Here is a 26,198-nt window from a genome sequence, read left to right as displayed (position 1 = left end):
ATGTTGTACTGGGGGCACTGGAGGTCCGAAGGAGACGTGAGGGTGGCGGCCGACCACAAGGGTGGCGCGCCTCTCCCGGCAGGAGACGCTTCCACTCCAGGTGGGGGAGCGGGTGGAGTGGAGCGGAGCAACAAACCGACCACATGTCAAGGGCGTGAGGCCCCGCCAGAAGGGGAATCACGTCTAGCGAGCGGAGGGAGAGCGCGGGACCCCACGGCGCGTTAACATAACCAAGGCACAAGGGCGGCGCACCTCTCCCGGCAGGAGACGCTTCCACTCCAGGTGGGGGAGCGTGGGGAGCGGAGCAACAGACCGACCACGTGTCAAGGGCGTGAGGCCCCGCCAGAAGGGGAATCACGTCTTGCGAGCCGAGGGAGAGAGCGGGACCCCACGGCGCGTTAACATAACCACGGCACAGGGGCGGCGCGCCTCTCCCAGCAGGAGACGCTTCCACTCCAGGTGGGGGAGCGGGGCGGAGCAACAAACCGACCGCGTGTCAAGGGCGTGAGGCCCCGCCAGAAGGGGAATCACGTCTAGCGAGCGGAGGGAGAGCAGGGGACCCCACGACGTGTTAACATAACCACGGCACAAGGGCGGCGCCCCTCTCCTGGCAGGAGACGCTTCCACTCCAGGTGGGGGAGCGGGGGGGGGGAGCAGAGCAGAGGAACAGACACACCACGTGTCAAGGGCGTGAGACCCCGTTGGAAGGGGAATCACGTCTCGCGAGCGGAGGGAGAGCGCGGGACCCCACGGCACGTTAAGATAACCACGACACAAGGGCGGCGTGCCTCTCCCGGCAGGAGAGGCTTACACTCCAGGTGGGGGAGCGGGGGGAGCAGGGCGGATCAATAAACGGACTGCGTGTGAAGGGCGTGAGGCCCCGCCGGAAGGGGAATCTCGTCTCGCGAGCGGAGGGAGAGCGCGGGTCCCCACGGCTCGTTAACATTACCACGGTACAAGGGCGGCGTGCCTCTCCCGGCAGGAGACGCTTCCACTCCAGGTAGGGGAGCGGGGGGAGCGGAGCGGAGCAACAAACCGACCACATGTCAAGGGCGTGAGGCCCCGCCGGAAGGGGACTCATATCTCGCGAGCGGAGGGAGAGCGCAGGACCCCACGGTGCGTTAACATAACCACGACACAAGAGCGGTGTGCCTCTCCCGGCAGGAGACGCTTCCACTCCAGGTGGGGGAGCGGGGGGAGCGGAGCGGAGCAACAAACCGTGGCAAGAAATCGACTGCGTGTCAAGGGCGTGAGGCAACGCCAGAGCAGAATCACGTCTCACGAGAGAAGGTAGAGCTCGGGACGAGACGGCATGATAATCCAACCACACCACAATGGCGGCGCGGCTCTCCCAGCAGCAGAAGTTTGCTCTCGTGCCATGAGAGCTAGCGGGACGTAGGAACAGTACTACTACTCACCGACCGTGCCTCAAGGACGTGAGAACCTAGCCAGCGGGGAAGCTTGCCGTACGAGCGGGGGAAGGCTACGGGACCCCACGGCGTGTTAACATGACCACAGCACAAGGGCGGCACGCCTCTCCCGGCGGGAGACGCTCTCACACCAGGTACGGGAGCGAGCAGAGCGGAGCGGGGCAAGAAACCGACCATGTGTCAAGGGCGTGAGACCCCGCCAGAACGGGAATCACGTCTCAAGAGCGGAGAGCGCGGGACGACACGGCATGATAATCTAATCATACCAAAAGGGCAGCGCAGCTCTCCTGGCCAGAGAGTCTTGCACTGGAGCGGGACGTAGACTCGGTACTCACCGACCTTACTACCTCAAGGGGGTGAGGACTCAGACGGCGGGGAAGCTTGACGCGCGAGCGGAGGAAGAGCGCGGGACCCCACGGCACAAGGGCGGTGCGTCTCTCTCTCTTGGTAGGAGACGCTTTCACACCAGCTACGGGAGCGAGCAGAGCGGAGCGGGGCAAGAAACCGACTGCGTGTGAAGGGCGTAAGGCAACACCAGAGGAGGTAGAGCGCGGGACGACAAGGCGTGATAATCCAACCACACCACAAGGGCGGCGCGGCTCTCCTGGCAGCAGAAGTTTGCTCTCGTGCCATGAGAGCTAGCGGGACGTAGGAACAGTACTACTACTCACCGATCATGCCTCAAGGGCGTGAGAACCCAGCCAGCGGGGAAGCTTGCCGTACGAGCGGGGGAAGGCTACGGTACCCCACGGCCTGTTAACATGACCACAGCACAAGGGCGGCGCGCCTCTCCCGGCGGGAGACGCTCCCACACCAGGTACGGGAGCGAGCAGAGCGGAGCGGGGCAAGAAACCGACCACGTGTCAAGGGCGTGAGGCAACGCCAGAAGGAGAATCACGTCTCACGAGCGGAGGTAGGGCGCGGGACGACGACACGGCGTGATAATCCAACCACACCACAAGGGCGGCGCGGCTCTCCCGGCAGCAGAAGCTTGCACTCGTGCCATGAGAGCTAGCGGGACGTAGGAACGGTACTACTACTACTCACCGACCGTGCCTCAAGGGCGTGAGAACCCAGCCAGCGGGGAAGCTTGCCGTACGAGCGGGACCCCACGGCCTGTTAACATGACCACAGCACAAGGGCGGCGCGCCTCCTCTCCCGGCAGGAGACGCTTCCACACCAGCTACGAGAGCGAGCAGAGCATGACAACAAGAACAAACTGCCTACGTGTCAAGGGCGTGAGGCACTACTAGAAGGGGAATCACGTCTTACGAGAGGAGGTAGAGTGCGGGACGATACGGCGTGATGATTTTACCAAATGACAAGTGCGGTGCACAAGGCCGCGCGACAACACCATGGCCACAAGTCTCTTGACATAAGGGAGCACTTTCGACGCCACGGTTGTGATTTACCCACGACAGCAGGCTTTCGTTACGCCCTTATTTCCTTAGGAACTAACAAGTTTTTCATTTCACGAGTTTCATTCACCGATCAAGGCCGGGTAGACATAGGACAGTGAATTTACTTAAGCCCATGTTATAACGTGACACAGGACCGTTTTCCGTCTACCTAAGAGGTAATAAAACTTTCACCGGACAGTCAGTTGCTTAGTCTTCTGGGTTATAACGTAACACAGGACTGTTTTTCGTCTACCTAATGGGTAAAAATTTCAGTCTTCTGTGTCGTCGCGGCGTAACTCTCATTGGAGAGTTACGGCCTCATTGGAGAGAGCAGCAACAATGATAATAATATCAAGGCTTTATTATTGACAGAGGATTTCGCCATCGGGGTGCGTGACGAAACCTCCAGCCTTGTTAGGGAGAAGTCTTAGCGGATCGCAGTGAGGATGCTGCTCTGCCGCCCACAACACCCTGACCGGTACGTAAGTCGTCTGCAAACGATTCGGTACGGCACATCAGCATCTGGGTGTTCTCTACTAGGGAGGGGAATGCCCGAGCCTGTTTGTCGAGACGCTCCCGAGTTCCCTCTGCATGGGTCCATATTCTGGCTCCGCCCGCGGAGGAGCGGAGAACAAATCTCTCGATATAACTCAATGGTGACCATCCCGATGCAAGCCGTACACGGTATCGTTGGTCATCCAGCCGGGATTCTGCCTTAGAGGCTTTCAGGCATAATCCCACGGACGTAGCCTCGCTCCACTGGCCGATCGACCAAAAGCGGAACAATATGTCCGGACCTGCCGTTCCTCTCGTACTGAGCAGGACTGCTGTATCAACGACAATAACTGTCAACAGTAGGGTAAAACTAACCTGTCTCGGGTGAATCGGGACCGTGATCGAATCTACCTAAGGAATGTGGTAATCCACTTTAGCGGTCGCCCTAATTGTCGTAGCGCGCGGAATCGGGTATTTTTGCACTTCTGAAGCGATTCCCCACCTGATAGACCACCTTTGAAAGTCTTGGCAAAAGAGGTTCTCTTAGGTAAAAATTTGCCTCCCGGCCTGTCCCGCGACGGTCTAAACCCAGCTCACGTTCCCTTTTTATCGGTGAACAATCCAACGCTTGGTGAATTCTGCTTCACAATGATAGGAAGAGCCGACATCGAAGGATCAAAAAGCGACGTCGCTATGAACGCTTGGCCGCCGCAAGCCAGTTATCCCTGTGGTAACTTTTCTGACACCTCTTGCTTAAAACTCATAAAGTTAAAAGGATCGATAGGCCCTGCTTTCGCAGTCTGTATTCGTACTGAAAATCAGGATCAAGCCAGCATTTGCCCTTTTGTTCTACGCGAGGTTTCTGTCCACGCTGAGCTGGCCTTAGGACACCTGCGTTATCATTTGACAGATGTACCGCCCCAGTCAAACTCCCCACCTGATAATGTCCTCGGAGCGGATCGCGGCGGGCGCGAACGCCCGGTCGGACCGACAGGCCGCCGGCCCTCCCTTCCGCCGCTTTAGGCTAGAAACAGGAGGCAATCCCGCGTGGGGAAGCTCCGATTCCGTCTCACCGAGTAAGTAAAGAAACGATCAGAGTAATGGTATTTCATTGACGGCCGCACGGGCCACAAGTGACCCTGACGTGACGACCTCCCACTTATGCTACACCTCTGATGTCTCTCTACAAAATCAGACTAGAGTCAAGCTCAACAGAGTCTTCTTTCCCCGCTGTTAAACACAGGCCCGTTCCCCTGCCTGTGGGTTCGCTAGGTAGTAGATAGGGACAGTGGGAATCTCGTTAATCCATTCATGCGCGTCACTAATTAGATGACGAGGCATTTGGATACCTTAAGAGAGTAACGCTCCAAGCACCCGCGTGTAGAACAAGAAGGGGTGGTGAGCGCAGTCACCACCCGTAATTGTAATTAATCACAACAGGTACTACTCTCTCCTTTGCCATTACCCTGAGTGTTTTGGCTGAAAGAAACATTTTATTGTACCTCTTACAATATGTCAGCAGTCCAATACACGGGTAGAACAAATTCCGAGTACATCTATATTAGGGAGAAAATAGACTAACGAAAAACGGCCCACATGCCTCAAAAAACAAACAAAATAAGCATAGTATTTTGTATGCACATAATATTACACAGCGCAGTGTGTAAATATAAGGTCCACAGCATAGCACCGTGCGAACTAGATTATAAAATTAAACTTACGTACAAGAGAAAAAGAGGATGCATGGGTCCTCATCATCTAATCGCTGATGCTGTGTTGCGGTCACAGAATGGAGGAAATTTTACATAATTTTGCATGGACAAAGTCGGGGACGATAAAGGCGCTCATTCATTGGCCTTTTCCAGGGCCTAGGCACGATCACTCAGGTCCCTGGGGGTGGCGTCACCCAAGCACACACACACGCACAACACTTGGGCGGCATCAGGCCTTCACACGTGCACCACTCGTCTTTCTGTTGTCCCTGTATATGGCAACCCCCCACTCCATTGTCTTCACCACCATGAGCTTTACCCGAGACTTGGGAAGTCCCAGGGAGACCCACGTGTTGAGGGAGGGGAGTGCCACGGAGCCTCGCCACGACTCTGTAAAGGTTGACACAACAGGGGGTGTTCCAGATATACGGGCAACATAGTCACGGATCGCAGGGATGTTATACTTCTCCACTTTGAGATGGTGACTGGCGTCCAGGCTGCCCACGGCCGCATCTGCGACCACCTGAACGTCGATCACCATCGAACGATCCCCTCTCCAGCACACTATATCAGGGTACTGGACCTCGGCCGGGGTCGGGATGGCAGGTCCCCTCAAAACCTGATACCTTGTTCAGTGAGGTACATATCCAACAGCCTGTTATGTCTGGCGGTCCTCACCCCTGCCACCGCCGGGCACTGCTGCAGCACATGCCCAAGCGACTCGATGCGGCGCCCCTCATAAGGGTCGTACCGTCACTAATCCAGGATGAGGAGATGGGCGTGTCCCCGATCCCCTTCAGTCCTCTTGTGTCCACTGCATTATACAGGGAGTCGCTCCAATGCTCTCGTTCCTGTCTCCGCCGGGAGGAGCTGTCGCCGGCAGGTGGAGCAGCTGCTGAAGCCGCCGCAACCTCCCTGACCGCAGGGTCAGAGGAGAGCGAGAGGCGCTCCATCAAATCCTCCCTCAAGCGAGGGATGCGGGTTAGCATGGAGGGAATACCTAGACCGCCGTCCGCTACAGCGGCATGAAACACCCCCAGGGGTGTATCATGAGGCATATGGAGGGCGTGCCTGGCGAATCTCCTTGTATCCCTGTCCACTCGCTTAAGAGTGCCCTTCTTGGCCTTGGAGTGAAGCAGGGGATACAGCAGCTGCGGAACGATCACATTGATCAACGCCCAAAGCTTCTGCTGCGGCTTCGCAGGGCTCCGCTGCAGCCGGCTCAGTCCGATGTTCAGCTTCGCAAGCAGTTGGGATGGCCCATCTGCCCATAGGGTCCCAACTCTCACCCCCAGGTAGCGGTAAAACTGCCCAGGGCCGAGTGCACGTATAGACTGGCCATCCACTTGGACGTTGACTTTCTCCTGGACCCACGTCCTCCTCTTTCCGTCCGCCCTGATTCCAAGGGTAGCGCATTTAGCCACCCCAACCTCAAGGCCCAATCCAGCAGTGGCAGCCGTCAGGCTTCCCACTGCCTTTTTGAGGCCCATCGGTGTGGCAGCCAGCAGCACCACGTCGTCAGCGAAGGCGAGGTATTGGTGCCTCACACCCCCCACCTCCACTCCAACTTCTTTGGGCAGGGCGGCGAGGGCCCAGTCGAGCGTCATATTAAACAAGGCAGGAGACACAGGGTCCCCTTGCAAGACACCCCTGCTCAAGCCAACAGGGGTGCCGTCGATATGAGAGCAGGCATGTCTGTATATCTTGACAACGTAGGAGGCGAAGTGATCCCCGGTCCCCCACCGTTGGCATGCCGCCTCGATGGCAGGGTGACCCACTGAATTGAAGGCCTTCTTGAAGTTCAAGAAAACCAAGTAGAGGTTTCTAGGGCCGGTCTTTGCCTGGTGGATGGCGTGCGCCAACAGCATGAGGTTGGCGGCACAGCCCTCCTCCTTCTTGAATCCTTTCTGTTCAGCTGGAAGGGTAGCCTCGGTTGCTAGACGTCTGGCCAACACCCGGTGGAGGGTCCTCGTCAGGATGGGGGTGATGGTCAGCGGTCTAAAGTCAGATGGGTTTTCCGGTACGTCTACCTTTGGTATCAACACTGTCCGGCCCTTCATCCACGAGCGCAGCAGGTCTCCCATCAAGAGGCAGGCGATGAAGGCCTACCGTAGACGTTCAGACCCCAGAGCCAATACGTCCGCCTTCCTGCGTCCATCCGGCCCCGGTGCCGTACCAGCCTTGGTAGCCCTCAGTGCTGCCTCGATGTCTACCTCAGTGATGGGGGCCAGTAGCTTATGACTGAGCCCCGGATGGACGACTGTGGTAGATGGGCTAGGCCCTTGCGGGCTTCGCCTCTGGAAGAGTGCTTTCCAGAACGCAAGCGTCCCTTCTGGCCACTCTTCTCGCGCCTGCGATGGACCCATGCCGGCGGCCACCCTATTCGCCGCCTGGCCTCGGTCCCTCTTCCACGCCTCCTGGAAGAGGGCGAACTCCCAGGATCTCCTCTTTCTCCTGGAGCCGAGCGATGGACCTGCCCGGCCTCCCCTGGCCGGTGTTCGCAGGGGGACAGGGGCACCATGTCTCGATCAGGTTGTGAACCTCCTCGGCGGTCTTCGGAACCTCGACGCCCAGCGAGCCCGAAAGGTCTTGGACAATCTTGCCCAGGATGACCAGTGGGTCCTCAGGGGTCGGAGGTGATACCATGCCCGATGGAAGCTCCTCCACCTCCTCGTCGATGGTGGCAAGAGAGGTGGGAGGAGTTGAAGCAGGGTTCAGGACTGGTCGTCCACTAGACCTAGTAGTCCTTTGGGTAGAGGGTCGTGGGGCCGAAGCGCTGTAGGCCTCTTCCTCTTACCCATGATGCTCTCCACCGTGCGGTGGGGAAGCACCTCACGCCTGATGGCCTCATTTAGGCCAGCCTCCAAATGATGGTCCCTCTCAAAGGCAGCCATCAAGGCTACCTCCTCGGAGGTCCACCGGGCCTTTGGGGCTGCTTGTAGGCGTTGAACCTCTGCGGCATGATACGCTTCTGGGTGACATCGTCGCTCGTGGCCTCTCCTCCCAGTGAAGCTCTTGAAGGAGCGGCCACAATGAGGACACGTTGGAGAACGCTCACCAGCCACAAGTGGCGTGGTGGGTGCAGCACCTCCCTCCATCAGAAATTGTGATGGAAGAAAAAAGCAAAGTCAATCAGTGCTGCGCCCTGCAAATCGCAGGGGGAGTGCAACTTAGTTACTAGAGTAGACTGTGGAATAGTCGAGAGGGGCGGCGGGAAACCTCCCCTATTTCTAGTATCCAGGGAGCCCACGTGGAGGGGTCGCACTCTTAGTATCTACTTCCCATAAGAGAGTCATAGTTACTCCCGCCGTTTACCCGCGCTTGGTTGAATCTCTTCACTTTGACATTCAGAGCACTGGGCAGAAATCACATTGCGTCAACATCCATCTCTGACCATCGCAATGCTTTGTTTTAATTAGACAGTCGGATTCCCCTGGTCCGTGCCAGTTCTGAGTTGATCGCTGGGCGCCAGCCGAAGTGGGTTTGGAGCTGGAGACGGCTTCTGCTGCTACCTAACCGGCCAGCGAGGACCGGCGGTAGAGAGAGCCGGAGCTCCCGCGCCCACGCAGCCTAGCGCGTTCCACGGAAGGGCCGGAGACACGCCGGTCCGAGCTCTCGGCAAGAGGGGCGAGAGGGCTAAAATCGCCGCCACCATGTAATCCAACCCTCACAGGCACGTCAGGTCGTTTTGATCCCACCGTTGCATCAGCGTGGCAAACCCCACAGCGCGGCGCGTGCGTGAACCCTGCGGATGGATCCCCGACGACGCGCGCTTCCTCGCTGCGCTGGCTTTTCGACCAGCAGACGGCACAGGGGAACCGGGAGCGAAGCGAGACGGACGGGCGCCTTTATAAGGGCTTTTGAGGGTCCCTTTTGACGCCGCCGCCTTCACCACGCCTTTCACGAACCCGGTCCCCGTCTCACACCGCCGCACCAGCAGGCTTTATATTAACAAGGGGAGCGCGGCGCGAGGCCGCATTTGGAATGGGTCGCCGCCACCGGAGTGGGGGATAGGCACTGCGACGAGATGGGCGGACACCGACGGCACGGAAGGGAAAGAGGGCAGACGGCGACACCCAACAGCGCACACCTCGTTACCTCTGAGCCCAGTCCAGCGCCCGAACCCAGGCCCGCTTCCCACACAGGCCCGACTGGCCCGATCCTCAGAGCCAATCCTTATCCCGAAGTTACAGATCTAATTTGCCGACTTCCCTTACCTACATTAGTCTATCGACCAGAGGCTTCTTACCTTGGAGACCGGCTGCGGATATGGGTACGCACAGGCCCGAAACTGGGATGCCTCGCAGGGGCCGCGTGCGTGCAGGCTCCGCGCCGAAACGCGAGCCGCAGCAGCAACAGACCCCCTTCCCCTTGCTTCGCCCCATGCAGTTACCTGCCTCGCATGTTTCACGGACCGGCAGTGGTACGCGGGACGCCGCAAGAACCGCGGCGCTCTACGGCAGACCGTGTTACCAACACCCTTTCGCTCTGCAAGTGGCTTCTAGGGTCACGGCGCCTTAAACAGGAAAGAAAACTCTTCCCCGGACCACCGCCGATGGACGCGAGTTGGTTCCCGTTACCGGATTCCTGCACCAGGGGATACGAGCCCGAGATGGGGCCGGCCCCCTGGTTGGCATCCAGGCCTGGTTACGGAATAAGTACCGTATTCCCTTTCGCCGCTAACTCCCAACCGGCAACTTAGGAAAACCTCTTTATTCCTTTTTTTGGTCGGTCCTTCTCGTCCAGCAGCTCATCATCATCATCATCATCATCATAATAGTGGCCTGCCTGTTTCGTCATAGCCGCTCCCTAGCAACTAGACTACTACTTGTTGGCAGGCCAGCTTGTATGCTGTATTATGGACTTTGATGAGTAGTTCCGCCCCCTCACTTGGCCGTTGCCTCTAGCGTGGGATAAGGCTTTAGCCTTGGGCTTAGGAGCGACTAACCCATGTCCAACTGATGTTCACATGGAACCCTTCTCCACATCGGCCTTCAAGGGAAGTCTCTCTCGACTATTTGCTACTACCACCAAGATCTGCACCAGGGGCGGCTCCAGGCCGGCTCACGCCGGATCCCTTCAGCGCTCACCCCTGCGACCCTCCTACTCGCCGGGGCTTGGAGACCTGGGGTAGCTTGGCCTGTAGTGCCACCGACGGTCGAGTATCGGGAGAATGCTTGAGCGCCATACCATTTTAAGGGCTAGTTGCTTCGGCAGGTGAGTTGTTACACACTCCTTAGCAGATTCCAACTTCCATGGCCACCGTCCTGCTGTCTATAGCAACCAACGCTTTTCGATGGGGTCTAGATGAGCATTCGTTTAGGCCCCTTAACTCGAAGTTTAGTTCATCCCACAGCGCCAGTTCTGCTTACCAAAATTGACCCAATAGATACTCAGATTAGTCGCCGGAGCTTCAGCATTCAAGCAAGCTCGGCATCTCACCCATTTAAAGTTTGAGAATAACTTGAGGAAGTTTCGTCCCCAAGACCTCTAATCATTCGCTTACAGAATGAAACTCCTCATCTGTTTCCGAGAGTACCAGCTATCCTGAGGGAAACTTCGGAGGGAACCAGCTACTAGATGGTTCGATTAGTCTTTCGCCCCTATACCCAGCTCTGACAATCGATTTGCACGTCAGAATTGCTACGGACCTCCACCAGAGTTTCCTCTGGCTTCATCCAGGCCAGGCATAGTTCACCATCTTTCGGGTCCCAACATGTCTGCTCATGGTACTTGCCGACAGCACGCGCACTAGGCCACTCCGGACAGAGCAGGATCGGAGGGCGGAACCGCGCCGGACGAGCCCCGTGGGATGCGAGAGGCCGAAGCCCCCCGACCCGACGGAACCCGCCCAAAGACACGCGGCCCACCAACCGAGAGCCCAAGCAGAGCCGATGAGGCCAACAACAGATTTGCGCGACGGCGTCGCATGGCAAGTCCCGGGCCTGCGCCCCCCTGTGTACAGGCGAGTCCGGGAGGACTCGGGCCGTCGAGCGCCGCGGGTCACCCACGGGGCCAGCGGCGGGGTGGGAGAAAGGGTCTCATCTCGCCGGGCACCGCCTTCATTGGCCCCGCTTTGGTATGGAATGACCACGGCGGCATCGGCCGGCCGGGGATCGGCCCCGGAGAGCGCCGCCGGAGCCACGAGGACCCCGGGGCGCTCCCCTTTCACTTTCATTGCGCCTTTGGGTTTAGTGTGCCCATTGACTCGCACACATGTTACACTCCTTGGTCCGTGTTTCAAGACGGGTTGGGTGGGTCACCGATCTTTTGCACGCCGCGAGAGGGAGGACGAGGCCTCCCTCTGCTGCACGACCGTCGCAGGGCAGCCAGGACACCGGAGGTTTCCCCCTTCGCCGGCGCCTTGGAAGACCGCGACGTCGGGGTACCAATCCAACCGGGCCTTAGACGTCCCAGCAACGGGTCGCGGCGACCTACATCACGAGGGGAAATACGCCCACCAGCGCCGGCTTGGAGTGCGGGCACGCCCAAGAGTTCCTGGGTCGCCTCAGCGAATCCTGCACCCAGCCGACCTGAGCCGACGAGCTGAATCCCCATGGTTCGACCTTCGAGGTCCCACCCGTTTGACTCTTAACGGTTTCACGTACTCTTGAACTCTCTCTTCAAAGTTCTTTTCAACTTTCCCTCACGGTACTTGTTCGCTATCGGTCTCGTGGTCATATTTAACCTGCTTAGGGCTGCACTATCAAGCAACCCGACTCTACAGAGAGGCCCTTTCCGACAATCTCTCGTGTACCCTCGCGGGCGCCGCCACACGGGCCTGTCACCCTCCACGGGTAGTGGCCGTTTTCAAGCATAACTTAGGCGGTGAGAGACTGCGTGCCGGACCCTCCGAAACGCAACACCCCTGGCGCCGGGTTACGACGCCAGGTTATGCGCTGGGCTCATCCCGTTTCAGTCGCCCTTACTAAGGGAATCCCTGTTGGTTTCTTTTCCTCCGCTTATTAATATGCTTAAATTTAGCGGGTACTCTCCCCTAACACAAAATTTCCTCCTGCCTTACTGACCACTTCAGTTTTGTTTGGCTTCTCGCTCCTCAGCATCATCATCATCTTATTGCGAGCCGCAATAAGCCGGAGCAGGAGAGAGGGAATGTGACGCACGCACGCCCCTTTGTGCGTCTCCCTCCTCCTCCAGCCCATCAAGATGCTGCGGCAGAGCCTCCACCCTCGATTAGGGTTGGGAGCCGAGACCTCAAGGCATGGACGGCGTGGCTAGCAGCATTCCGTCCGAGCGAGGCAGAATTGCTACTACAACACAGTTGGAGTGGTGCTTTGTTTGTTTGTCTGTGGGAGTTTAGTGTAGCAAGTAGTCTGGCGTTGTTCGTTACGTGCCACAGGGCACTGACTTCATTGGCCCAGGCGCGTCACACACTTCTCCACTTATTAATTATATTATAATCTTGCCCTCTTTCTTTAACCACCACCTCCACTGGTATACAGTAGATATCTTTATAGCCTCACTGCACTTGGAACCGCTGCTGCTGCCTGCACTGGTCCTTGAATGGGCTGCCCCAGACGCACAGTACAAATGAGTAGTACTCTCGTGCACTTTGACAACCCGTCTTAAGGGAACGCCCCAAGCAGTCTCTCTGCTTTTATTCAGGGCGAAACTCCCCAATGCGGTCACTGCCGACCACGCGGGCCAAGGGCGGGAGAGCAACAACAGTGTTGTCTCCCGCCGCCGCCGCCGCTTAAGAGCCCACCGACACGGCATAGGGTGCGGTGGTAAGCGGACAGCGTGCCTCACGTGACATGACAATGCCGATGTATTGGAATTGATATCCGACCCTCGTGTAGGAGTGGCGGCAGCACATGAGAGTGCCGCAGCCGCAATGTGTGTTGGACTTGTCGATGTATCTGGTATTCTTGCGATTCACATACCGACACGCAGCTTGCTGCGGTCTTCATCGACCCACGAGCCAAGTGATCTACCGTTAAGAGTTATACATTTCCATTGCTGGAATTTTAGCTGATGCTCTGCTGCCTGCTTTCAAGACTTCCGCCGTCTCTGCCTCAGGAGACGATAGTGGGAAGACGTAGTGTACAGGTTTAAAAACAACAAGAGGTTTGGTTGTTGTTGTTGGAGAACAACAACAAACAACACAGGGGGACGCGTGGTGCCTCCCTCCTGCAGCACGGGGGCGATCGGGGTTAGTAGAAGAGGCATTCTCTCTTCCTCCTCCGATCGTCATCGTCGTCGTTATCGGAATTAACCATGGGTCCAGCTAGCCACTACTACGACGACGACGGAGGCACCAAACGCCGGGGGACGAGTGGTGCCTCCCTCCCACAGCACGAGGGGCGATCGGGGTTAGTAGAAGAGGCATTCTCTCTTCCTCCTCCGATCGTCATCGTCGTCGTTATCGGAATTAACCATGGGCCCACGACGACTGAGGCACCAAACGCCACGTTACCCCGTGGGCGTGTAACAGCAGTTGGTCTACCCCACGCTCCGGCACGGAACGCGGGGAGAAGAAAAAGAAAAGGTTTCCCTCTCTTTTCTTTTGGACGGGCAGGGCACCACTTGCCCCGCCAACGGGTCAACGGCTCGCTGCTTTAGGAAAAGCGAGCGAACCGCGACCACCCATAATAATACACTTTTTTTGTGTGTGGTTCGCCTTCAAAACCAACAACACGTTAATGATCGGAAATGATACGGATACGTTAATGATACGGAAACCTTGTTACGACTTTTACTTCCTCTAAATGATCAAGTTTGGACATCTTTCCATCAGCTCGAGGCGCCGAAAGAGCCCAGCGGCGGCAGCAGAACTGACCGCGATGCAGGCCCGGCATCCAAGAGCGCCAGTCCGAAGGCCTCACTAAATCATCAATCGGTAGTAGCGACGGGCGGTGTGTACAAAGGGCAGGGACGTAATCAACGCAAGCTCATGACTTGCGCTTACTGGGAATTCCTCGTTCATGGGAGACAATTGCAAACCCCAATCCCTATCATGAAAGGATTTCAACGGGTTACCCGCTCCTCTCGGAGGGGGAGGACACGTTGATCCCTTCAGTGTAGCGCGCGTGCGGCCCAGAACATCTAAGGGCATCACAGACCTGTTATTGCTCAATCTCGTGCGGCTAGGATTGGCGCTTATCCCTCTAAGAAGCTGCGAACTGGACACCAATTGCTGGAGATCCGAAGACTAGTTAGTAGGCCAGAGTCACGTTCGTTATCGGAATTAACCAGACAAATCGCTCCACCAACTAAGAACGGCCATGCACCACCACCCACCGAATCGAGAAAGAGTTCTCAATCTGTCAATCCTTCCGGTGTCTGGGCCTGGTGAGGTTCCCCGTGTTAGAGTCAAATTAAGCCGCAGGCTCCACTCCTGGTGGTACCCTTCCGTCAATTCCTTTAAGTTTCAGCTTTGCAACCATACTTCCCCCGGAACCCAAAGACTTTGGTTTCCCGGAAGCTGCCCGCCGGGTCATGGGAATAACACCGGCGGATCGCTGGTCAGCATCGTTTATGGTTAGAACTAGGGCGGTATCTGATCGACTTCGAATCTCTAACTTTCGTTCTTGATTAATGAAAACATCTTTGGCAAATGCTTTCGCAGTAGTTCGTCTTGCGACGGTCCAAGAATTTCACCTCTAGCGTCGCAATACGAATGCCCCCGCCTGTTCCTATTAGTCATTACCTCGGGTTCAGAAAACCGACTAAGTAGAACCGAGGTCCTATTCCATTATTCCATGCATAAGCATTCAGGCCATCAGTGTAGCCTGCTTTGTGCACTCTAATTTTTTCAAAGTAAACTCTGCCGGCCACGCGGGACACCCGATGAAGAGCACCCCGTGCGAGCCAGCGGGCTGTGTTACGGCTGTTCGGAGCGTGACAGTGTGCACCGGGCGGTGAACCATCAGTCCAGAACTGAAATCCAACTACAAGCTTTTTAACCGCTACAACTTTAATATACACTATTGGAGCTGGAATTACCGCGGCTGCTGGCACCAGACTTGCCCTCCAATGGATCCTCGTTTAAGGATTTAAAGTGTACTCATTCCGATTGCGAGGCCTCGGAAGAGTCTCGCATCGTTATTTTTCATCACTACCTCCCCGTGCCGGGAGTGGGTAATTTGCGTGCCTGCTGCCTTCCTTAGATGTGGTAGCCGTTTCTCAGGCTCCCTCTCCGGAATCGAACCCTGATTCCCCGTTACCTGTTATAGCCATTGTAGGCGCATAGCCTACAATCGAAAGCTGATAAGGTAGACACTTGAAAGAGGCGGCGCCGGCACTGGAAGCCGTGCGCTCAGCCACAAGTTATTCAGATTCAACACGGTGGGGTTGGCAGACCGAGGCCCAACCGGTTTTGAACTAATAAAAGCGCTCTTCCCTTGCGGTCAGAGACGTGGTGCATGTATTAGCTGTAGAATTACCACAGTTATCCAAGTAAGTGTGGGCTACAGATCCAATGAATCATAGCTGATTTAATGAGCCATTCGCAGCTTCACCTTAATTCGGCTTGTACTTAGACATGCATGGCTTAATCTTTGAGACAAACATATGACTACTGGCAGGATCAACCAGGTAGCTGCTGTTTTTAGTCAATAAAAGAACATCATCATCATCACGATGACGGCCCCCTCTGTCAATCCTCTCATTTTAGTGTTTGCCCGCTCATCCAGAGAGCAGCATCATTGTGTACTGGAAAGTACTGGAGAAAAAGACCTGGGTGAGACGGCTTTTCCTTTACTTCTTTCGGGCGTGTTGTGGTGCTGCTGGCTGCCCCAGACACAGACAGACCCTTTGAGGAGGCTGCTGCTCTGCGCCTTGGGCAGCCTTGGAAATAAGAGGAACGCCAGCCGGCCAGCTATGATGATGGGCCGAGGCGAAATCCCCCAGGCGGTCAACAACAACCACTGCTGTTGTTGCCGATTACGCACACATCTCACACTCATTTGGATGCTGCACCCAGGCGTCTCGAGGCTCTGACACAAGGCCCTGACGCTCTGGACACAGCCCAGTTCCGAGGGAGCGCCGGCCTGGGTGCAGGCGTCAACCTGTCCCCAGAGGCGATGATACTCCCCGAGGCGGTCAATGAATCTGCCGACGGCGACCGCCGACCGGCACGGACCATTGCCGATTAAATATATATCCACCACAACAACAACCAACGTCTCAGCTGCTGCTACTACTACCTGTCATCATCAAAGCTCCCCCCCTCTTCCCAACGGCTGCCGCAGACATAAGGGAAAGTTTACTTAAGCATCACTTAAGCCACAGCCAGTCAAGAGCCGCAGCAGCCCTGCGCTGACGACAGCCCGGACCTCGAGGCGCGCACAGTTGGGGCAGTGTGGAAACAACCAACAGTACCCATCGTCGGCGCCGCTCCTCGAGGCGGGGACTAGGAGGAAGAGGAGCCCCTGCTGGCCATAAAAGGGGTTATTGTCATAAACCAAGCCAAGCAGAATGACCAAACAGGCAACAACAACGACGACGACGACGGTGGTTGTGCACGTCCCAACGGCCGCAACAGACACAAGGGTAAGTTCACTTAAGCATCACTTAAGCCACGGGCCGTCAAGAGTCGCAGCAGCCCTGCGCTGACGACAGCCCGACCTCGGGGCACACACAGTCGAGGCAGTATGGACACACCAACACTACCCACGGTCGGCGACCCAGAGGTGGGGACAACAACAGACAACAACCACGCACACCATCGCTACCAAGCCCAGAAGACAACGAGGCCAAGCACGAACAACATATACGTCGTCGTGACGAGGCGACGAGGTCTCTCCCAACGGCCGTCGCAGACACAAGGGTAAGTTCACTTAAGCATCACTTAAGCCACGGCCCACAAGAGCCGCAGCAGCCCTGCGCTGACGATAGCCCGTCCTCGAGGCACGCACAGTCGAGGCAATGTGGACACACCAACACTATCCACGGTCGTGGGTAGTGTTGGTGCTCCCCGAGGCGAGGGACAGCCTGTTTACACGAAACGACGAGCACCGCCGCCGCCGTGTAACAGACACAGGCGGTAGTAGTAGCAGTGGTGCTCTACTACTGGCAGTAGTAGTAGGCACCAGCCGCCGTCTTAGCCTTGACGACGACGGCTGGGAGACTACCCAGAAACAGGCCTTCTCCAGTAAAAATGACTCAGTGGAAGGTGGAAGCCACCACCACCAGCCAACCGTAGCCTAGACAGCAAGACTGCTGCTCCTTTCCACTCTTTCAATTCCTCGGGCAGGACTAGACATTTAAAAGTGTAGTAAGAGAGCCACCAGGAAATCGTCGGACCCCAAAGGTCTGTCGACGCCGCGTCCCTTCTCAACTTTATAACAATAAAGGAGGTCAAACTCCCCACCTGATAATGTCCTCGGAGTGGATTGCGGCGGGCGCGAACGCCCGGTTGGACCGACAGGCCGCGAGGCTGCTGGCCCTCCCTTCCGCCGCTTTAGGATAGAAACAGGAGGCAATCCCGCGTGGGGAAGCTCTGATTCCGTCTCACCGAGTAAGTAAAGAAACGATCAGAGTAGTGGTATTTCATTGATGGCCGCACGGGCCACAAGTGACCCTAATGTGACGACCTCCCACTTATGCTACACCTCTGATGTCTCTCTACAAAATCAGACTAGAGCTCAACAGTCAAGCTCAACAGGGACTTCTTTCCCCGCTGTTAAACGCAGACCCGTTCCCCTGCCAGTGGGAATCTCGTTAATCCATTCATGCGCATCACTAATTAGATGACGAGGCATTTGGCTATTTTTTATTTACTTATTTTTTTTATGGACCTCCCTACTACCCCAAGCTCCCAATGAGCTGTATAGGCCAAGTGGGAAATTTTTCCCATCCGGTTCCTGTACAGACCTCACCGGGCGCCAGTCCTCCTAACCCAACCGAAAAGCTAAAATTGTTATATATATATATATATATATATATATATATATATATATATATATATATATATATATATATATATATATATATATATATATATATATATATATATATTTTTTTTTAGCTTCATTACAGTGACCGTCATGCATACTTATAGCCAAATACTCAACATCTATATAGCAACAACTTGTCACTATGTTATGTACACGCAGGTACATATAATATAGCAGAAAATAACATATATACAGGATAAAATTTTGGGTGGTGATCGTATGTGTAGGTCCCAAGCCAAGGGAGGTGATCGTGTGGACCCCTTTTCGGCAGAACTCAGCAGACAGGATGTTGAACGTCAGGCCCCGCGTCATAACAGCAGGTCGGGAAGAGGACTGAAGCACCTCAAGAGTCCTCTTTGCGTTTGAAGCAGGCACTGGCCTAGAGTGCGCTGCGAGGGCGCAGCCCTCTATCCCTCACCGGGTGAACGCCCATCACGCTCGCCTCACTCTCGCCCGTGATGTCTGACAGTGGGACTGGTATATCCTCACACCTCCCTCCAGCCCATGTACAACCATCAGCTTGAGGGCTGACTTAGGAAGTCCTAGGCTGGCCCAGGTGTTCATGGAAGGGAGGGCGAGGACCCCCCTCCAACTCATCGTAAACGACGAGAAGATAGGAGGACTACCAGCCAGAGCCTCCACGTAGGCTCGAATACACGATGAGTCATAGTGCTGCACCTTCCTGCCATGTGCCGCGTCCAGGCTGCCAGCCGCCGCATCTGCCACAACCTGAACATCGATCACATGGGCTTGATTTTCCTTCCAGCAGACGATGTCGGGGCACCGGACGCCAGCAACAGTCGGAACTGCCGACTCACGACAGGTCTGGTACCCTTCCCGCTGGAGGAAGGAGAGGTATTCAGCCAAAAGACCGTTATGTCTCGCCAACCTTGCACCTGCGGTGGCTGGGCACTGCTGGAGATTGTGCCCCAGGCTTTCCGGCCTGCTGCCGTAGCAAAGGTCACAGTTGACTGCGTCCCTTTAGCGCCCTCTTGCGCTTCGGACATGCGTCGGCAACAAGTTTCCACGCAACTTTATTGCCCGCACGTAAGGTACCTCCCCGCATGAGAGCGGTACCATCCCCTACCCACGATGACGAGACTGGGGTCTGCGAGCAGCCCTCCACACCTTTACCATCGTGAGACGACCATAGCCGGTTTCGCTAACGTGCGCTTTCCTCCTCCTTCCGGGTCGAAGGGGAAGACCCATTGGAATCGAAGCAGTGCTTCCTAGCAACACTTCTAACTGCCTGGTCTCCAGCACCAGACAGTCTCGCCATCAGGTCGTGCCTGAGGCGCGGGATTCGCGTTTGGAATGAAGTAACACCCAGACCACCATCTTTAATCCCCGCATGAAAATACCCTAGGGGCGTATCAGTGGGAAGATGGAGGGCCGATCGCGTGAACTTCCGCGTCTCCCGGTCCATCCTTTGCAGGGTGGACTTTCTTACCTCAGAGTGAAGCGTAGGGTAGAGCAGCTACAGAAGCAACACATTGACAAGCATCCACATTTTTTGCTGGGGCTTGGCTGGGCACCTTTGTAGGCGCTGCAGCCCCGTGACCAATCTCGCCAATAGGAGTGAGGGCCCCTCTGCCCAGTGAATGGACCCCACCTGAAACCCGAGGTAGCGGTAAAACTTCCCCGGAGTCAAGGCCCGAATAGGCTGTCCAGCAATGTGGAGCTCTATATTTCACTGGACCCATTTCTTCCCCTTTCCGTCTACTGCGATCCCGAGAGTGGCACAGCTGGGAATCCGCTAATGAGTGTGTAACAACTGACCTGCCGAAGCAACTAGCCCTTAAAATGGTATGGCGCTCAAGCATTCTCCCGATACTCAACCGCCGGTGGCACTACAGGCCAAGCTGCCCCTCTTGTGGGGGGCAGCCCAGGTCTCCAAGCCCCGGCGAGTAGGAGGGTCGCAGGGGTGAGCGCTGAAGGGATCCGGCGTGAGCCGGCCTGGAGCCGTCCCTGGTGCAGATCTTGGTGGTAGTAGCAAATAGTCGAGAGAGACTTCCCTTGAAGGCCGATGTGGAGAAGGGTTCCATGTGAACATCAGTTGGACATGGGTTAGTCGCTCCTAAGCCAAAGGCTAAAGCCTTATCCCACGCTAGAGGCAACGGCCAAGCGAGAGGGAGGAACTTCTCATCAAAGTCTATAATACACCATACAAGCTGGCCTGCCAACAAATAATAGTCTAGTTGCTAGAGAGCGGCTATGACGAAACAGGCAGGCCACTATTATGATGATGATGATGAACTGCTGGACGAGAAGGACCGACCAAAAAAAGGAATAAAGAGGTTTTCCTAAGTTGCCGGTTGGGAGTTAGTGGCGAAAGGGAATATGGTACTTATTCCGTAACCAGGCCTGGATGCCAACCAGGGGGCCGGCCCCATCTCGGGCTCGTGTCCCCTGGTGCAGGAACCCGGTAACGGGAACCAACTCGCGTCCATCGGCGGTGGTCCGGGGAAGAGTTTTCTTTTCTGTTTAAGGCCTAGAAGCCACTCACAGAGCGAAAGGGTGTTGGTAACACGGTCTGCCGTAGAGCGCCGCGGTTCTTGTGGCGTCCCGCGTACCACTGCCGGTCTGTGAAACATGCGAGGCAGGTAACTGCATGGGGCGAAGCAAGGGGAAGGGGGTCTGTTGCTGCTGCGGCTCGCGTTTCGGCGCGGAGCCTGCACGCACGCGGCTCCTGCGAGGCACCACAGTTTCGGGCCTGTGCGTACCCATATCCGCAGCCGGTCTCCAAGGTAAGAAGCCTCTGGTCGATAGACTAATGTAGGTAAGGGAAGTCGACTAATGTAGGTAAGGGAAGTCGGCAAATTAGACCCGTAACTTCGGGATAAGGATTGGCTCTGAGGATCGGGCCAGTCGGGCGACCCATTCCAAATGCGGCCTCGCGCCACGCTCCCCTTGTTAATAAGCCCGCTGGTGCGGCGGTGTGAGTCGGGGACCGGGTTCATGAAAGGCATGGTGAAGGCGGCGGCGTCAAAAGGGGCCCTCAAAAGCCCTAATAAAGGCGTCCATCCGTCTTGCTTCGCTCCCGGTCCCCCTCTGCCGTCTACTGGTCGAAAAGCCAGCGCGGCGAGGGAGCGCGCGTCGTCGGGGATCCATCCGCAGGGTTCGCGCATGCGCCGGGCTGTGGGGTGTGGCACGCTGATGCGACGGTGGGATCAAAACGGCCTGACGTGCCTGTGAGGGTTGGATTACGTGGCGGCGGTGATTTTAGCCCTCTCGCCCCTCTTGCCGAGAGCTCGGACCGGCGTCTCTCCAGCCCTTCCGTGGAACGCGCTAGGCTGCGTGGGCGCGGGAGCTCCGGCTCTCTCTACCGCCGCTCCTCGCTGGCCGGTTAGGTAGCAGCAGAAGCCGTCTCCCGCTCCAAACCCACTTCTGCTGGCGCCCAGCGATCAACTCAGAACTGGCACGGACCAGGGGAATCCGACTGTCTAATTAAAACAAAGCATTGCGATGGTCAGAGATGGATGTTGACGCAATGTGATTTCTGCCCAGTGCTCTGAATGTCAAAGTGAAGAGATTCAACCAAGCGTGGGTAAACGGCAGGAGTAACTATGTAGTGAGGCATAGTTACTAAGAGAGTGCCACCTCCTCACGGTCCTGCTGGATCTTCGAGCCTGGGGTTCCCCGCCACCCCAGGCTGTTCAACCGGCTCGAAGAACAAAGTGCACTCTCCCCCCTGGTGCCGGGCGGACCAAGGGGCAGCAGTTGTGAAACAAAGGCTTTATTCTCAGCCCTCTATCAAATTCGATGGAGGGTGCAACTGCTACGGGCGCGCTCCAGCATGACTCGCCCACTTGCCCTACCTGCCTTGCCATGTTTGCCTCTTATAGGGGCAGACGTGTGCATGAGCGTGCCCAACACCCTGAAAGTTTCCACAGTGCGGAGGCCGCTCGCTTGGACGCTCGTCCAAAGGCCCGATGGGACCCGGAAGAGGTTCGCTTTATGGCGGCCTTTGAAAGGGACCATTTGGGTGAGAGGGAGTTCAATGAGCGGATTCAAACTCTGGTGTTGCCTCACAGGACGACCGAGGCTATAAAGGGTAAAAGGAAGCAGCCGGTGTACAAAGCCCTGCTTGCAGAGCTTGTCGCCGCGCCGCCTCCCATCCCGACACCAGAGGGGGTGCCGGACTCCACCTCAGCAACCTCCACCTCAGCAACTCTCTCCTCCAGTGGCCTCCACGCTGGCTCAAAGGGAGAGAGAAACATCGGTTGTGGAACTACCTCCACCATACCTCCACCTACTCAGGCCATATGGCGTGAGTTAGAGGCCCTCAGTTCCATCCTCGGAGTGAAGGTTCCAAGTGACACCACTGACGTCCAGAGACAGCTGGACGACTGGTCTCCGTCCCCACCCTCGGTTCGCCCAAGACCCGATGAGAGCCTGCGGGTTCCGAGGGACGCAAGAGGGAGGAGGCGGATGGAGTATGCCCGATTCCAGTCAGCCTGGAAGAAGGATAGAGGCCTTGCGACTAGGAGGGTGGTCGCAGGGCGGAGCTGGCTAGCAAATGAGGGGCCGAAGCCGGAGGGATCTTTCGACTTCTGGCAATCCCTCTTCGCTAGACCTAGTCCATCCCCAGTCCCGGGGAACATCCCCCCTGCAAGAGAGTCGGTGGAAAGAGCAATCTGGAAAGCAATCTCGGAGGGGGAAGTGAAGGCAGCGGTCAAGGCTACCGACGCCGGAACGGCCAAGGGTTTAGACGGGCGGTCAAAAGCCGACGTCGAGGCCCTTGGTCTAGTAAAGCTTGTGTCTAGGTCGGACACCAGTCAGCTGGACGCAGGACCGGTCAGTACTCCTGCCGAAGGTTGACGAGCCTACCAGTCCGTCAGACTTTCACCCCCTAATGATCACTCCGATTCTGACGAGAATCCTCCATCGGGTGCTCGCTAGAAGAGTGGCAACCCACGCTCCCCTTCCCCAGAGCCAGAGGGGCTTTAAGGCGGAGGAGGGCTGCGCGGCCAACATTTTGCTGGTTCGCGAGGCCATCCGAAGGGCCAAGACCGGGCTCAAGCCCCTCTATTTAGCATTCCTGGATTCCCGCTCCAAACCCACCTCGGCTAGCGCCCAGCGATCAACTCAGAACTGGCACGGACCAGGAGAATCCGACTGTCTAATTAAAACAAAGCATTGCGATGTTGATGTAATGTGATTTCTGCCCAGTGCTCTGAATGTCAAAGTGAAGAGATTCAACCAAGCGCGGGTAAACGGCGGGAGTAACTATATCATTGATCTTAGCTGGTCACTGTCACTGTCATGCATCATTGATCTCTTAGCTGGTCACAGTCACTGTCGTGCTGTACGCGATTATCTACGCCATCAATTGTATATTAAAGGAAAAAGGCCTCCTCGTGGCCTCCTGCCGGGCAACGCCCCTTAAGTCAGAGAAACGATCTCTGAATTAAAGGGCGGCTAACATTTTCCCTCCACTGCTTGTCGATCGTAGTGCCCACTGCTCAGAGTTTTTCTTTTGGAGTGGACGCAAATATTAGCTTCCACCAAGCAGTGTTGACATGAGTGCGGGAAACAGGTCCCCCACTTGTCCTGTGCGCCGGCGGGCGTTCGCGGATTACCGAGGACGTTGGGTCCACGAGCGCTCGCAGCACCCTGATGTGTTCCATGGTGAGGAGGTGGAGGCTCTCAGCGCTCGGAGTCGTAAGGCGAGGTGGGACCAAGAGGAGCTAAATTTGATGGCGGCCTTCGAGGCTCGCAATCTGGGAGCACGTAATATCAACCAGCTCCTCCGGGAGGAAGTGCTTCCCCACCGGTCAGTTGAGGCCATAAAGGAAGCATGGAGGGCTGCAGCCTATAAGGATAAAGTCCTTGAGTACTCCCGCGGGCCTTTGGAGGCTGAGTCTTTGCCAGCATCCTCTAGCCCCACTTCGCCCAATATTCCACCCATAGACTCCATCCATACCTCCCACAACATCTGGGAGAGGTGCCATTAGTAGCCAGCCATCTATCCATCCTACGGCCGGGGATGAAGTGCACATTCATGTGCTTAGAGTGTCTGAAGTCCTCGGTCTTTCCGTCCCCTCCAGCATTAGGGAGGTTGAGGCACAAGTTGACTCATGGTGCCAACCTCGTGCATATGCCTATAAGCCACCGGGAATGGTCCAAACGGTGAGCAACAATCCGAGAGCCAAACGAAAAAGAGATTATAGAAGAATTCAAAGAATGTGGCAAAAAGAAAGAGGTTGGGCCGTCCGGGAGGTACTAACGGGGATACCGGACGGCCCTCCTTCTATCCTACCCGGAATGAAGACCTTCTGGGCTGACCTCTTTGGTAGAGAGTCCCTAAATGAGCCTAGGTCGCCGACCGCTATAAGGCCAACTCTAAAAGTCGCCGGTCCGATAACTGATGAAGAGCTAGAAAGGGCAATTAAGTCTAGCAAGCCCTCTACTGCCCCTGGACCGGATGGCAGGAGATTGTCAGACATACAGACACTGGGCACTTCAAGGCTCAGTTGGGCTGTTAACAGCTTATTGCTGCTTAAAGACGTCCCTCAGAGTTGGGCCAAGGGGAGGACCACGCTTATACCCAAGAATCCTGAGTCAAGGGAGCCAAGTGATTTTCGCCCGATCACGATAACATCAATCCTACTCAGGCTCTTCCATAAGATTATAGCGGCGAGGCTCATGGCAGCAGCCCCATTGCCTATGCAGCAAAAGGGGTTTGCGCCTGAGGAGGGTGTGGCGGCGAACATCCTCCTCATACAGGAACTCATTAATAGTGCCACTTCGAATAAAACCAACCTCTCGGTTGCGTTTATTGATTTTAAAAAGGCTTTCGACTCGGTAAGACACCCATCTCTGGTAGCCGCAACCAGGAGATGGGGGTTTCCGCCAGAGCTTACCGAGTATATAAGTACTCTGTACGGAAAGGCATGCACCAATATAATGGGGGACACTTGTCCCATCAGGAGGGGAGTGCTGCAGGGTGACCCATTATCCCCATACCTATTTAATATCACTTTAGATTGGGCACTCTCCCAAGTGCCAGCAGACGTTGGGGCACGTCATGCTGGAACCCCCATAAATTATATTGCCTATGCTGATGATGTGGCGCTGACAGCCTCCACTGCTTGCGTCCTCCAGGCTTCACTTGATGTGTTTGCCAAAGAGGCCGCTAAGGTGAGGCTGGAAATTGGGTTTCTCAAGTGCGCCACACTTAATATCAGAGGGGGCGGAAAGAGAAAAAGGTGACTGGTGGACACTCGTACCACCTTCTCTGCTGATGGCACTATTTTAAAAGCGCTTAAGCCAGGGGAGCCTTATAAGTACCTTAGCTTAAAAGTTGGTGTGGCCATGGGGAACGCCGAGCCAAGGCGGGCCCTCGCAGCCCTCATAAAGGATCTAGGATCCATACAAAAGGGCCCCCTCAAGCTCCAACAAAAGCTATGGGTTCTTAAAAACGTAGTGATTCCCAGGCATTCCCTAGGGTGCTTGGAAAGACCAAAAAAGGTACACTTGTGCGCTTCGACAAAGAAATAAGATCTTTCCTCAAAGCATCTGCCTAAAGACACATCTGCCTAAAGACACCCCTAATGCGGCTATTTATGCTAAAGTCCGCGACGGAGGATTAGGGGTGCCTCATCTGACCGCCATGATTCCTGCACTACGAAAGGGGGCCCTTGAAAGGCTAGCCAAAAGCCATGATTGGAGGGTTGCGGGGATTGCAGAGTCTTTGCTCCTTCCCCCCGGACCTTCAGCCAAGGAGCAACGTGAGGCTGCGGCCTTACTACACAGACAAAACTTATATAACTCTGCTGACGGTAGGGGCCTCTCTGGGATGGATAAGTCTCCATCCACTCATGAGTGGGTGGATGAGGGAACCCATCTCATGGGGGGCTCCACCTATATCAATGCCATCAAGACCCGCCTTGAGGTGGCAAGCACGAAGCTTCGGGCCTCTAGGGGAAGACCAAGTGCCCCTGTTTTATGCGACTTGGGATGTGGACGTATAGAGTCCTTGATCCACATTTTGCAAAGTTGCCCCAGGTTGGCCCCAGAAAGGACATCAAGACACGACAATGTCCTATCTTTGCTGGTAAAGCAACTGACCAGCAAGAAAAACCGTCAGGTACTGAGGGAACCAACGGTGCGGACATCCGCAGGAGCGCGGCGTCCGGATGTCGTAGCGAGGGACCAGCATCAATCTGTGGTGCTGGATGTCCAGATTGTCGCCGACAACTCTGCTGGTGACATCTTGGAACAGGCCCACAGATTGAA

General features: G+C 56.1%; 3 pseudogenes; all 3 read right to left on the bottom strand.

The window, feature by feature from the left end:
• Positions 1-3,226: 3,226 nt before the first annotated feature.
• On the bottom strand, positions 3,227-12,048 carry LOC135091934 (large subunit ribosomal RNA; annotated as a pseudogene).
• Positions 12,049-12,843: 795 nt separating this feature from the next.
• On the bottom strand, positions 12,844-13,003 carry LOC135091937 (5.8S ribosomal RNA; annotated as a pseudogene).
• Positions 13,004-13,725: 722 nt separating this feature from the next.
• LOC135091931 (small subunit ribosomal RNA) lies at positions 13,726-15,597 on the bottom strand (annotated as a pseudogene).
• Between the last annotated feature and the right edge of the window lie 10,601 nt (positions 15,598-26,198).

The sequence above is a fragment of the Scylla paramamosain genome, chromosome 38 (assembly GCF_035594125.1).
Source record: "Scylla paramamosain isolate STU-SP2022 chromosome 38, ASM3559412v1, whole genome shotgun sequence".
Taxonomy (NCBI): Eukaryota; Metazoa; Arthropoda; class Malacostraca; order Decapoda; family Portunidae; genus Scylla; species Scylla paramamosain.
The sequence above is the reverse complement of the archived record's forward strand: the minus strand, read 5'-3'. Positions and strand labels throughout refer to the sequence as shown.